This window comes from Humulus lupulus, chromosome 5 (genome assembly GCF_963169125.1).
Source record: "Humulus lupulus chromosome 5, drHumLupu1.1, whole genome shotgun sequence".
Lineage (NCBI taxonomy): Eukaryota > Viridiplantae > Streptophyta > Magnoliopsida > Rosales > Cannabaceae > Humulus > Humulus lupulus.
Genome location: NC_084797.1, coordinates 14,436,368 through 14,442,794, shown reverse-complemented (window position 1 = coordinate 14,442,794; position 6,427 = coordinate 14,436,368). Strand labels below are relative to the sequence as shown.

The window sequence follows — 6,427 nt, the reverse complement described above, 5'->3', positions numbered from 1 at the left end:
GAGATTAATTGACTGGTAATTGATAACTCAGTCCTTGAGGACGATACTTGGTTTTACCATTTTATTACAAGTTCGCGACTATGTGCACTTGCATAGCAAAATTATCGCAACAAGTTTTTGGCGCCGTTGCCGGGGACTGAAAATTATCAATATCAGTCTAATTAATTTTTATTCTAATTTGATTTTAATTTCTCTCGTTTCTAATCTGTTTAGTTGCTTAATTTGTCTATCTCAGGTGAATTTTGGTATATGCGTGGCAGAAAAGGAAAAGCCACACTTGTTCCTCTGAATCCCGAGATCGAAAAGTCTTGCAATCAAATCAGAAAGAATAAGAGAGAGACCCAGAATTCTGTGAAGATGGCACAGAATGATGGGGATGGCAGGAATGGTCTAAATCCAGGAGTTGTCCAAGGGGTTCAGGCTCAGACCAACGCTGAGAGGAGTCTGAGAGATTATGTGCTACCCACTCTGACGGGAGTACAAAATAGTATATGCCCACCAACTGTAGAGGCCAACAACTTCGAAATAAAGCCTGCTATTTTACAAATGGTGCAGTCCTCTGTGCAATTCAATGGGTTGCCCTCTGAAGATCCTCACACCCATTTGTCCAACTTTCTGGAGTTGTGTGGAACCTTCAAATATAATGGGGTGAGTGATGACGCAATCAAGCTTAGGCTCTTCCCATTTTCTCTAAGGGACAGAGCTAAAAGTTGGCTGAATTCTCTGCAGCCAAACTCCATTGTCACTTGGCAAGATCTAGCTCAGAAGTTTTTGTCCAAATTCTTCCCTCCGTCCAAAGCTGCTAAATTAAGGGGAGAGATAAATAACTTTTGCCAGAATGACGGAGAGTCATTATATGAGGCGTGGGAACGGTTTAAGGAACTCCTTAGAAGATGTCCTCATCATGGCATTGAACAGTGGATGCTAGTACAGAACTTCTACAATGGTTTATGTCCGACAACCAGAACCATTATAGATGTTGCAGCGGGTGGCACTTTTATGAGCAAGAGCGCAACTGGCGCTTATGAGCTACTGGAGGACATGGCTACAAACAACCATCAGTGGTCAGAGGAAAGATCATCAGGAGTTAGAAAGGTAGCTGGGGTGCATGAGCTAGATGCAATTACTGCTTTAACAGCGCAAGTAGCCTCTTTGACCAAGCAGTTGCAACAGAGTAGTGTGTCTGCTAATGCGGTTCAGATGGCAGTGAGGTGTGAAATGTGTGGTGGTGCTCATTCTTTCGATCAGTGCCCTATCTGTAATAATAACACCCCAATGGATCATGCTCAAGTTCAAGCGGTGGGAAACTTTCAAAGGCCGCTCAATAATCCATTCTCCAACAACTACAATCCTGGGTGGCGAAATCATCCAAATTTTTCGTGGAAGAATAATCAAGGCCAACAACCTCAGTTTCAGGGACAATTTCATAATAACATGCCTCAGCCACCTATGAATCAAGCTTCGTCATCAATGCAGCCTAGGCCTCCACAATCAATGCCTCAACCTGAGAGACCTAATGAACTGCAAGCTGCCCTGTTGACTCTTACTAACACTCAGACTCAATTTATGACTGAGACAAGATCCTCCATTCGAAACCTTGAGACACAGGTTGGGCAGTTGGCCAATATGCTCAATAACAGACCCCAGGGAAACTTGCCTAGTAATACTGAAGTCAACCCCAAGGAGCAAGTTCAGGCAATTACTCTGAGGAGTGGGAAGCAAACAGAGCAGCCTAGACCTCCACAGGCAGTAGTTCAGAAAAAAGAGATGGGTGCACAGTCTGATTCAGAAAGGGTTACTGAAAACCATCAGAAGTCAGATCAGAGTCCCCCAATTGTCATTGAGCAGCCAGTTAGAGTTCCATACCCTCAGAGGCTTAGAAAGACTACCCTTGATAAACAGTTTTCTAAGTTTCTTGAGGTGTTTAAAAAGCTGCACATAAACATTCCTTTTGCGGAGGCCTTGGAGCAGATGCCCAGTTATGTTAAGTTCATGAAGGAGATTCTGTCAAAGAAAAGGAGAATGGAGGCCTATGAGACTGTAGCACTCACTGAAGAGTGCAGCGCTATTTTACAAAGGAAGTTACCCCAAAAGCTGAGAGATCCGGGGAGTTTCACCATACCTTGCACCATTGGCAAGTTTGAATGCAAGCACGCCTTATGTGATCTGGGGGCAAGTATCAATCTGATGCCCTTATCTGTGTTTAAAAGACTTGGTTTGGGGGAGGCAAAACCAACAACTGTCACTTTACAGCTCGCAGACCGATCGTTAACACATCCACGAGGAATTATTGAGGATTTTCTTGTGAAAGTGGATAAGTTCATATTTCCCGCTGACTTTATTGTTCTGGACATGGAGGAGGACACAGATGTCCCTATTATTCTTGGTAGGCCATTTCTAGCCACAGGCCAAGCTCTTATTGATGTTCAAAAAGGAGAGCTTAAGCTTAGAGTTCAAGGAGATGAGGTGGTCTTTAATGTCTTCAAGTCTATGAAGTATCCGGTGGCTAATGACAGTTGCTTTAGTGTGGATGTGATAGAAAAGGCAGTCTCCAAGAGAAGGATGAGCAGTGATGCCTTAGAGGCAGTATTATTGGGTGATGAGGGCGATGATGATGAGGACGCTGAGATCAGAGAATGTGTCAACTGGATCAATTCTTTCTTACCATATTGGAAAAAGTTCCAAGAATTAGCGGATGCGACTGAAAAACCGCTAACCTCCATTCAGCAACCACCACCGTTGGAATTAAAGGTTCTCCCAGATCACTTGCAATATGCTTATTTGGGAGAGAATGAAACTTTACCGGTCATTGTGTCAGCTGACCTGTCAAAGGTATAATTGGAGAAACTTTTGAGGGTTCTAAGGGAGCATAAATTGGCCATTGGGTGGACCTTGGCAGATATTAGAGGAATAAGCCCAGCGACAGTGATGCATAAAATCTTATTGGAGGAGAATAGCAAGCCATCCATAGAGGCCCAGAGAAGACTCAATCCAGCCATGAAGGATGTAGTATTGGACCAGATTCTTAAATGGTTGGATGTTGGGGTGATCTACCCAATTTCTGACAGTGCATGGGTGAGTCCTGTGCAAGTGGTACCTAAGAAGGGTGGAATGACTGTAGTGAAAAATGAGAACAATGAACTCATTCCAACAAGAACTGTAACGGGGTGGCGGATTTGTATAGATTACCGCAAGCTCAATAAGGCAACAAGGAAGGATCATTTCCCTTTGCCTTTCCTTGATCAGATGCTTGACAGATTGGCAGGCCACAGCTACTACTGTTTCTTAGATGGGTATTCTGGGTATCATCAAATCGCTATTGCACCAGAGGATCAAGAGAAAACAACCTTCACATGTCCTTATGGCACATTTGCTTTCAGGAGAATGCCATTTGGACTATGCAATGCCCCTGCAACATTTCAACGGTGCATGATGGCCATATTTTCAGACATGGTAGACCGGTGTATTGAGATTTTCATGGATGATTTCTCTGTTTTTGGCTCATCATTCGACCTCTGTTTGGGTAATTTGAAGAACGTGCTGCGTCGTTGTGAGATGGCTAATCTGGTGTTGAATTGGGAGAAATGCCATTTTATGGTGAAAGAGGGGATTGTTCTTGGCCATAAAATTTCAAGTGAGGGAATTGAGGTAGATAGAGCGAAAATTTCCACCATTGAAAGGCTGCCTCCACCAGTTTCAGTCAAAGGAGTTAGAAGTTTTCTTGGTCACGCTGGGTTCTATCGAAGATTCATCAAAGATTTCTCAAAAGTGTCTAAGCCTCTTTCGAATCTGCTTATGAATGGAGTTGTCTTTGATTTTAATGACGAATGTTTGAGGGCGTTCAATTTCTTGAAAGAAAAGCTTATTTCTGCTCCAATTGTGATAGCTCCGAGATGGGAATTGCCTTTTGAGTTGATGTGTGATGCCAGTGATTACGCAGTGGGGGCAGTTCTGGGACAGCGGATTGATAAGGTATTCAGGTCTATTTACTATGCTAGTCGGACTCTAAATGATGCTCAGCTTAATTATGCCACTACAGAAAAAGAGTTGCTAGCTATTGTGTTTGCTTGCGATAAATTCAGACCATATCTGATTGGTAACAAGGTGATTGTCTACACTGATCACTCTGCCATTAAATACTTGATGTCAAAGAAAGATGCCAAGCCCCGCTTGATTAGATGGATTCTGTTGCTTCAAGAATTTGACATGGAGATTCGTGACAAGAAGGGCAGCGAGAATGTGGTAGCTGATCATCTCTCTAGACTTGAGGTGGAGGAGACTGAAAATAAGAAAGCAGTGCAAATCAATGATCATTTTCCTGATGAGCAGTTGTTTGGGGTAAGTGAGACTTTAGGTGTCCCGTGGTTTGCAGACATAGTGAACTTTTTGGTTGCAAAAATTGTGCCTTCTGAAATGTCAAAGCAGCAATTAAAGAAATTCTTTTCTGAGGTGAAACACTACTATTGGGAGGAACCTATTCTCTATAGGCACTGTGTCGATCAGATTATCAGAAGGTGCGTTCCTGAAGAAGAGACGCAGTCCATTCTTAATCACTGTCATACTCAACAATGCGGAGGGCATTTTGGTGCATCAAGAACGGCGGCTAAGGTATTACAAAGCGGTTTCTATTGGCCTTCATTATTCAAGGATGCCAATGAGTTTGTCAAGGCTTGTGATAGATGTCAGAGAACTGGCAATATCTCGAGGAGAAACGAAATGCCTCTACAAGGGATTCTTGAGGTGGAACTGTTTGACGTATGGGGCATCGATTTCATGGGGCCTTTTCCACCATCTTACAACAATGAATATATTCTATTGGCAGTGGATTATGTATCCAAATGGGTGGAGGCTGCAGCAACTAGAGCCAATGATGGTAAAACTGTGCTTAATTTTCTGCATAAACATATTTTTACTAGATTTGGCACTCCCCGAGCTCTGATTAGCGATGAAGGGAAACACTTTGTGAATAAGCAATTGGATGCACTGCTGGCTCATTATGGAGTTTATCACCGAAAAGCTTTGCCTTATCATCCTCAATCAAATGGACAAGCTGAAGTTTCGAACAGAGAAATCAAGAGCATCCTTGAGAAGACTGTTGACAGTTCGCGGAAAAATTGGTCGAAAAAGTTAGATGATGCGATTTGGGCATACAGAACTGCATTCAAAACACCAATAGGCATGTCTCCTTATAGGTTGGTGTTTGGTAAAGCGTGTCATCTACCAGTCGAATTGGAGCATAGGGCATTTTGGGCTATGAAAAAGTTAAATTATGATTGGAGTGCCGCTAGTGAAAGAAGACTGTTGCAACTGAATGAACTTGACGAGTTCAGAAATGAGGCTTATGAGAATGCCAAGATTTATAAAGAAAGAACAAAGGCTTGGCATGACAAGAACTTAATCAGAAGGGAGTTCCAACCAGGGCAGCAGGTACTTCTGTTCAATTCAAGACTTCGACTGTTTCCTGGCAAATTGAAGTCAAGATGGTCAGGACCATTCACTGTAGTTCAAGTTTTTCCTTATGGTTCTGTAGAAGTTCGGGGCAACTCAGGTGATTCATTTAAAGTCAATGGTCAGAGATTGAAGCCCTACTTGGGTGGTAGTTTTGATCAAGCGAAGTCTATCCTCCTTCTGAAGCCTCTCTGAAGAGGGTTCCGCGTCCGGCTAAATGACGTTAACGACAGCGCTTGTAGGAGGCACCCTATATTTTACTTGTTATTTTTTTTACTTTTGGATTTGTAAACAATGGATATTTGGTTTATTTTTTTGTACTTTTAGAATCGTGAAAAACGTGAAAAATGAAAAAAAATAAAAATTCCTTAAGGGCCGCGGCATAGCCCTATGATGCCGCGGCATTGGGGGGTTCCAGAGGCTCACGGATTTGGCAGAAAAGGGGCGGGCCGCGGCATAGATGAGGAGGGCCGCGGCATTGAACCCAAGATTTCCTGGAAATTTGAGGCGGGCCGCGGCATATGTTTTAGAGGGCCGCGGCATTCCAACCTGGAAATTTGATGCGGGCCGCGGCATAGTCAAGGTAATGTCGCGGCCCTAGTCCGAAAATTGGGATAAAAAGCCCTAAATCAGCCATTGTCTCATTCATTCATTCTCACAATACAAATCACATTCCAAACATCTTTCTCTCTAATTTTTTTTTAGACTTCCATCAGTCAAGGAGACCACAAGAAGGATTGTTGAGCCATTCAAGTAAGTGTATCTTCTCTAGTCTTATGCTTTTGATTGGAGATTAGATTGCATTGTGGTGTTGTGGATTGTTCTTTGTTGTTCTTGTGAGAAGATTTAGGGTTTTGCCAACTATTGATTGTGGGAATTATTGTTTGAGACTATTGATTGTGGGAATTATTGTTTGGGGTTGTTGATTGTGGTAATTAGTAAATTTGGGGGAGTGACACCAAAAAGGAAATTATACTCA

The 6,427-nt window shown here is 42.8% G+C and overlaps 1 non-coding gene across 1 annotated transcript; it reads right to left on the bottom strand.

Annotated features, from left to right (window-relative positions):
• Positions 1–804: 804 nt before the first annotated feature.
• On the bottom strand, positions 805–911 carry LOC133781019 (small nucleolar RNA R71). Its single transcript, XR_009869817.1, has one exon. It is a non-coding gene; the product is annotated as a small nucleolar RNA R71 (small nucleolar RNA).
• Between the last annotated feature and the right edge of the window lie 5,516 nt (positions 912–6,427).